This window comes from Mus caroli, chromosome 6 (genome assembly GCF_900094665.2).
Source record: "Mus caroli chromosome 6, CAROLI_EIJ_v1.1, whole genome shotgun sequence".
Classification (NCBI taxonomy): Eukaryota; Metazoa; Chordata; class Mammalia; order Rodentia; family Muridae; genus Mus; species Mus caroli.
The window spans coordinates 122,733,353-122,741,915 of NC_034575.1; positions in this window are offsets into that span (position 1 = coordinate 122,733,353).

Consider the following 8,563-nt stretch of genomic DNA (forward strand, 5'->3'; position numbering starts at 1 on the left):
TTTGGCTTCTTCAGAGGCTCCTGCCTCTGTAAATCCCTTGCTCCCGAAGTCCAGAGTCCAGTGACTTTATCTTCTGTGGGGGCCTTTTCCCTCAGTCTGCCTCTTTAGAAACCCAGCCACTCACTGATGCTTTTTCTCTGTGCTCTACTTTCCTAGGCAAAGGTTTGGGGTAAGACCTCCATCACCTTCACTAACAGATGTCCAAGCTAGGTTCTCCAGAAACATGCCTGCTTCATGAAGCCCCGCCCCGTATAATTCTGTTTAAAATATTTCAAATTCATATGCAGCCACTGGGAAGAAATGAGAGGCAGCCAAATTAGGGAGAAATTTGTAGAAAAGAATGTTAATTATTTTTTAATCATCCTGGAAGATATAAATGTATGCTTTCTGTAAGCATACCGACTGGGTTGTGAGTTTCTTGGCTGGTTGATAAAATCCTATTTGAGAAACTAAAAATGTAAACATTCTAAGCAGTACAGAAAGCTGTTCATCAGAAAATGCTAAATTCCTCAGTGCATTTCGAACGCTTTAGAAACTCCAAAATTCCCCCCAAAATTGTTTCTTTCTACCCTTCTTTCTGTGTTCTTCCACGTGCATCACAACGCTGCTTATTTTTCTGAATAAACACACTTCAGTTTTCCAAGCTTCACTTCCTGCCTCCAGCGCCATGGGCTCTGCCCCCTTGTGGTTGTTACCTAAGCAGTACTCATCGCTACAGCCTAAGCAGGGCAACTGTGAGTAGGGGCTTGGATGCTGGGTTTAGGCTTAAATAGATCAGTCCCTGCCTAGAGAGAGCTCGGTGATGCTTAAAGTCAGAGCCCACTTAAACTTGCTGAAGTTTATGGAAGAGGGAACTGAGGCTTACACAATTTGCCTAGGACTTTGCTGAAGTGAGTCACTGAGAAGAGAGGGTGATGAGACTTACAGAAGAAGAGCTAGAAGGAACGGTGGGGGCGGGGGGGGGGACATTCTAAACGAAGAGGGCCCCTTGTCTGGGCTCCAGCCCCAGCAAAGCATGGGTTCTGCTCAGTGGAGGCCGAGAGCATGCACAGATGGCATAGACATCAGGAGTCAGAGACTTGAGGGCGTCGTTCTAGAGATAGTTGGTCCTAGGCATGCTGTGTCAGCCTCAGTCTCCTCTTCCATGAAAATGAACGTGAGTGAAGGTTAAACTGAGAGTTCCGCACTTTCCTCGCCCTTAAAATGAGCTAATGGAGTTGTTAGTGGCAAGTGGCACAGGGTGGCTCAGAGAAAGGTACATAAAATAGGTTACCAGACAAAGCATTGGCTGATAATGAATCACAAGGGCATTCATTTTAAAATGACCCATTGGAGTTTGTCCTAGTTAGCTTGAATTGTCAAGTTACACACAGCCTAGAATTAGCAGAGAGGGAAGCTTCCACGGAGGAACTGCCTTGTTCAGATTGGTCTGTGAGAATGTCAGTGGAGATTAGCCTCGACTATTGAGTTTTGGTGCAGGAAGACCCCGGCACTATCCTTAGGTGGAGCTTGTGAGTGAACGAGCCAGCATTGTGTTCCTCCGTGATCTCTGCTTCAAGCTTTTCCCTTGTTCCTGCCCAACTTCTCTTACAGACAGACTGGGACCTAAAAGTTACATTGAATAAATCCTTTCTATCTCTAAGCTGCTTTTGGTTAGAATGGTTTTTTGTTTGTTTGGTTGGTTGGTTGGTTGGTTGATTGTTGTTGTTGTTTTTAAATCACAGCAACAGAATCAAGCACAGGCATAGCTATGACTTTACCATTTACTAAGGATGAGAGCTAATTTGCATACTGTGAGATGGCTGCACTTGTCTGTCTCATTCAATCCAACCCCAAAGCGCTGATGCCTGCTGAGTTCTACAGTAAGAAATTAGAAGTCTGTTTTCCATAACTAAATCTTTATGCTTATATAAAGTAGAAAGCTGTGTTGCTGGGGGTGGAGGGAAGCAATCTATAATACACGGCCATCTGGAATCTGGGTGGTGGTACAGGTAGCATCACAGGCATGTGAGGCACAGAAATGTACACTATTTTTTGGTACCAAGGCAGTAGTGCATGGCTCGCCACATGCAAGCAGTGCCACACACACCAGATTCGTTTCGTGCTTGATTTTGAATTTTTATTTTTAGTCATTGGGCATTGATTGAGAATTGTTTATTGTTGCTATTTTTTTTCACAACTCCACAATGAGTTCTGTGACTCCACATTGGGTCATGAGACCCAGTTTAGGAAGCCCTGCCCTAGAGAATGGGTGGCGTACGTGGATGAATGTGCAGAGAAATAAGAGTTGAAGACAGAATGTGAAGGCTACGCTAAGGAGCCCCAAACTACCTTTTAGACAGTGGTGAGCTGCCTGCCATGGACATTTGCCACCAAGAAGCATGACCCAAAGAGAATCACAGGAAGAGGATAACAGATTGGAAGGAGCTAATTAGTGAATATTTTCCGGCTACTCGTTGGAAACAATGGCAGAGTGTTTACAAAGAATGGTGGGCAAGAGAGGCAGCAGGAAGCTGTGTTCTGGGGACTTCTGTTCTAACAAAGCGGACACATCCATTGGTCCACCTCACAGCGCAACATGGTTACACATCATGGCAGGCTGGCCAGGAGTCAAGCCCTGGGGTCTCACAAGCTGTCTTGAAGTCATCTCACAGTAGACTCCTCTGGCTGACTTGACCCTTCCAGCACATCAAGACAGAGTGGTTCTGCCTCCTTTCCCTACTCCAGAGTAAAGACGTCCAAGTGAAGATGGGGACAGGAGATGGCTCTGTGAGTGCTGGGTGCTTACAGACAGGCTAAGCCAAGAGTTCTCAAGGGAGCCCTCGGGTTTCTTAGGGGAGGTGCTTGCTTGTCACAATGACTGGGGAAAGTGACTGTCTGCCACGGACTACCCCAGTCGGGTATAGGGGTTCCTGGGACGAGGGTAGGTGGATAAGGATTCATCAGTGACAAACAGAAACACAGTTTGAATCTGAGTGTATTTTGCTGCTCTTAATTGAGGGTTTTTATATATAAAGAAACAACTATTACAATTCTGAAAAGATACATTCAATGAAGCAGTCACTGATAGGACAGATATCATCATAGTCATTTGGCACAGTAAAGCACAAATATCATCCAAGGCTAGTGGCACAACTCCGGGAATGGGTTAATACATTGTTGTGGTCAGTTATTATTCAACATCTAGTACCTATTCTTTCTGTAAATCTTCAAAATGTAAATTTAAGCTATCTTAATTCTTTTTATTTAAAGCTTTCTAGAACAATATACCAAAGCCCACTTCTGATGACACACGTGTAGCCATATGGAACTTATTGCTGGGAAAGTTTTTTGTTTTTGTTTTTTGTTTTTTGTTTTTTTGCTGTGATTTTTTTCTTCTTTTTTTTATTAATTAGGTATTTTCTTCATTTACATTTCCAATGCTACCCCATAAGTCCCCCCAATCCCTCCCTCCCACTCCCCCCGCCACTCCCACTTCTTGGTCCTGGCGTTCCCGTGTACTGAGGCAGATAAAGTTTGCAAAACCAATGGGCCTCTCTTTCCAAGGATGGCCAACTAGGCCATCTTCTGCTACATATACAGCTAGAGACACGAGCTCCGGGGGTACTGGTTAGTTCATATTGTTGTTCCACCTATAGGGTTGCAGATCTCTTTAGCTCCTTGGGTACTTTCTCTAGCTCCTCCATTGGGGTCCCTGTGATCCATCCAATAGCTGACTGTGAGCATCCACTTCTGTGTTTGTTAGGTCCCGGCATAGTCTCACAAGAGACAGCTCTATCTGGGTCCTTTCAGTAACATCTTGCTAGTGTATGCAATGGTGTCAGCGTTTGGGGGCTGATTATGGGATGGATCCCCGTGTATGGCAGTCTCTAGATGGTCCATCCTTTCATCTCAGCTCCAATCTTTGTCTCTGTAACTCCTTCCATGGGTATTTTGTTCCCACTTCTAAGAAGGAGCAAAGTGTCCACACTTTCGTCTTCGTTTTTCTTGAGCTTCATGTGTTTAGCAAATTGTATCTTATATCTTGGGTATTCTAAGTTTCTTGGCTAATATCCACTTATCAGTGAATACATATTGTGTGAGTTCTTTTGTGATTGGNTTACCTCANTCAGGATGATGCCCTCCAGGTCCATCCATTTGCCTAGGAATTTCATAAATTCATTCTTTTTAATAGCTGAGTAGTACTCCATTGTGTAAATGTACCACATTTTCTGTATCCATTCCTCTGTTGAGGGGCATCTGGGTTCTTTCCAGCTATTATAAATAAGGCTGCTATGAACATAGTTGAGCATGTGTCCTTCTTACCGGTTGGGACATCTTCTGGATATATGCCCAGGAGAGGTATTGCAGGGTCCTCCGGTAATACTATATCCAATTTTCTGAGGAACCGCCAGACTGATTTCCAAAGTGGTTGTACAAGCTTGCAATCCCACCAACAATGAAGGAGTGTTCCTCTTTCTCCACATCCTCACCAGCATCTGCTGTCACCTGAAATTTTGATCTTAGCCATTCTGGTTGGTGTGAGGTGGAATCTCAGGGTCGTTTTGATTTGCATTTCCCTACTGGGAAAGTTTTTTTAATCTATCATTACTATCTTGTAAGTGATTTATAAAGTGAAGCACTAGTTTCCCCAGAGATAAGGTCATAGCTAGTGCCCCCATCCCAAGGGATGCTCTCGTACCCCTTATTTTCACTAACTATTTTAGCCTAGACTATCAGGAACATCTCATAAGTAAGAAAAAGAATGAAAGAAGATAAAACATATAAAATGCCATGAGAACTACGGCTCAATATTTTTTTCTCCGGCCAAGAGTTCCATAACTGGTTCGAGGAGGACACCTTCCCTTGAAGTTTTTGCCCCAGTCTGTGGAACTTGTCACACAGATTCCACTGGGGTTGGTGTGGCAGCTGTCAGTGGCAGAGACTGAAAGCAAAGATCTCTTTGCAGAGTATACAGTCTTCATGATGAAGAATTACTCCGCTCAGCCTTTGGAATGTCACATGGCTAAAACACGGGCTTGTGAGTCTGAGCCAGAGTCAAATCTGCTTCACAGAAGGCACAAGCGAGTCTAGGCGTCCGGAACTTTCCAGCTAGAGTGTGGATGGAGAGGAAATATGATGATTTCTTTTACGTGAAACCCTTGAATCCTTTACTGTTTTGGAAAAATCATATTAATATAATCATAGTGTATCGTTCACAGAGGCACTCTCTCTGTGTCTGTGTCTCTCTGTCTCTCTCTTTCTCCGTGTCTCTGTCTCTATCTCTGTGTCTGTCTGTCTGTCTCTGTCTCTCTCACACACACTTTTATTTAACCCTTATTTCAAATCTCAAAAAAATCCATAGATAATTTTCAGCAGAATTTTTTCTTGTCCTTCCTTCCTAATTCCACATGCATCTATGTAACTCCATGTGAGTATCTGTGAAAGCCATGGTCTTCTTGTCCTTGTTGGTTGAGGCACAGTCTTCTCCTGTGGCCCTTGTTGTCCTGGAACTCCAGACCTTGAAGCCTCAGTCTCTAGACAGGAATTAAGGGTGTGTGCCAGGACTCACTGCTTCTATTGTCCTGTTATGTAGCAGTGTCCAAGTGTTTAAGGCATTGGACAACAGAGTATGTTAAGCTACTTGCCTTTTCTTTCTCCTGCAGTTGAAGCTTTTATGAATGTATAGGTGAGTTGTATCGACTGTGAGCTTCATTGCACATAGTAAAGATGACAACCCGGAATTTTTGTTATTGTAAGTGTTGGGGTGTCAGGGTAGAGAGCTGCTGAATTCCATCTTGCTACTAGAGAGTATGGAGACCCATCACCAAGTGACTCATCGCCCTCCCTGGCCTCTTCCTGATGCTTCCTTGTAAGGTCTTGTCTGATCAGTGGATAAATGTGTCTGATCTGAATTTAGCAGAGACAGGGTGCCCAAAGTTGGGACCTTGGGGATATATCAACAGTATTGATAGATATTTTTACTCACTTCCAAACCCCACATTAACTCATGAAGCTTCTATCTGAGGCTGACGATGGATCCCTGAGTCACAGACAGTGTACAGAGTCCTCATGAGGCTGAGGGAGCCAGTGATCTGAGCTGAATGACCGGGACTAAATTTAAGTGTACTGAGACCCTTTTTACCCCATCTGGACACCTCTGGTGATTTGCCCATCACCTTGGAGTCCTGGTTTACAAGAAGATGCTGTATTTATAGACCATCTTTCTGGGAAGTGCGAAGGCTCTTTTTGGAGATTAGCTCATTGCAGCAGGGGTGGAGGAGAGCAAGGGAGCCAGAGGCTGGTGCTCCTAACCCTGTAAGGCAGAAGAATGAGCGGCTGTGGAGGCTGAGCCTCTATCTGCAGTATGCCCTCCGCTGAGTTCCAAAAGCCTCTCTTTGCCTGACTGGCACTGAGCTCTTAGCCCAGTGACAGGCATATGAAGCATCTAGGAAGAGTCTGCTGCTTCTATGATTCTAGAGTTCTCATGGCTGTTGCAACCTGCTGCAAGCTGTCTGCAGCCCCGTCTGGGGGCTTTCTGTATTGCTCTGTATAGATACATATAATATAGGATTCCCTTTTTAAAAAAAGAAATGGGATCTTTCTGTGTTACCCAGGCTACCCATGAGCGTCCAGGTGTAGCTGAGACTTTAAGTGTCTCCATCACGTCTGACTAAAAAAAATGTATTTAAGGCAGCTAGAGTTTGGTGAGTGTCTGCCAAGGGTCCATTGCCATTGAAGGCTTGGTCTGCATGGTGACACTGTGGGTGAGAATAGGGCCTTTGGGGGGTGGGATTAGTAGGAAGTTCTAAGGTAGAAGGTCTTGGTAGAGGACTTTTCTGAAAAAATCAATTCCTAACTATCTTTAGTCTCTGAACTCCTGTTTAACATATGGACTTTTGTTCCCATAGACTTCCACCATAATCTAGTGTTCCCACCAGAGGACAAACCAACAGAGACTCAAACCTTACCCAATGTTAGACTTTGAATCTCAAAGACAGTGATCTACAAAACCTTTTTATCTATGTAAGTCAGCTGCTTCGGGCATTTTGTTGCAACAATGCAGTACTGATATATGCACCAAGTTGATGGCATTGGGTGGATGCTTACCATGTGTAACCACCATCACCAATCCTCTTTATGACTCTTTTACCATCATTCTGTGCCCTTGTAAACCACCAATTTACAATTCCAATTCCTCCTCTCTTTCCATCTCATGACAACACCCATCCCACTTCCTGTCTCTGTGCACTGCCTGCCTATTCTACATGGTTCCTGGAGGAAGGATCCTCCCACATCTGACTTTTTCCATTAGTGTTATGACTTCAAGGCTCATTCATGACTGTAGCTGCAGGCTGAATTCAAAGACACCTTCTCACATCCAAAAAACCATCCCACATCGGCACATGATGCTAATGAAGTGGGATGCAGACTAGCTTGACTCCATACTGAGACCATCAAGTTTGTCTTTGGGATCCCTGGTCTCACCTACTGTATAGCTTTCCTGCTTCTTGTGTTAGGTTGCTAGATGCAGAAAAGAAAAGGGGAGACTCAACAGCAAGTTACTTCCATATATTGAAGTCAGTCTGGGCTATATAAGACCATGTAGCTTATGACAATAACAATTACTATTACTTATTTCCACTACAATAATACAATAAATTAGTCGTTCTTTTCAGAAATTTCCATTGCTTATATTTGTTTGTTTGTTTGTTTATGTGGGTGTGGGTATTGGTGTGAATATATACATATCACAGTGCATATGCGGAGGTCATAGGACAACTGGAAGGAGTCAGTTCTCTCCTTCTACCATGTGGGTCCCTGGGCTCAAACTTAGAATGTCACATTTGGTGGCACATGTCCTTATCCACTGAGTCATCTAGATGGCCTGAAGTTATTCACTCTTCATCCTTAATTTACTGGGATGTCTTGTGTGTCTTCCCTGAGAGTCCCATCTCAATGCCCCTTCATGCCTTCGGCAGGCCCTTGCCTCCTGTGTGCTTTCCCTACTTCAGCCGTATGTGCCTGTGAAGGTAGAGGGCTATCAGTGCACACCTCAGCTCCATATGCAGTTGATGGACAATCAACTAGTTCTCAGCTTCGTTGACTTGTTTGATGATGATACTTCCTGCCCAGAGAAGCTGTAAAGAGATACTGTATGAAGCAGATAAACAGGGGGCTGGAGAGATAGATGACTTGATGGCCAGGAGTCCTTGCTGCTGTGGCTGAAGACCTGAGTTTGGTTCCTAGAACCATGTCAGGTGGCTCCTGACTTCAGTTTCAGGGAATCTAATGTCCTCCTTTGACCTCTACAGGCACCTGCACACACACACACACACACACACACACCCCTCCCTACATACACATAACAAAATAATTTAAAGAGCCAGATGTGATGGTACACTCCTTTAATCCTAGAACTCTGGAAACAGAGGTGGGAGGATCTCTGTGAGTTCGAGACTAGCCTGGTCTACATAGCTAGTACCAGGATAGCCAGGACTGTATAGAGAGACTCTGTCAAGAAGAAAGAGAGAGAGAGAGAGAGAGAGAGAGAGAGAGAGAGAGAGAGAGAGAGAGAGAGAGA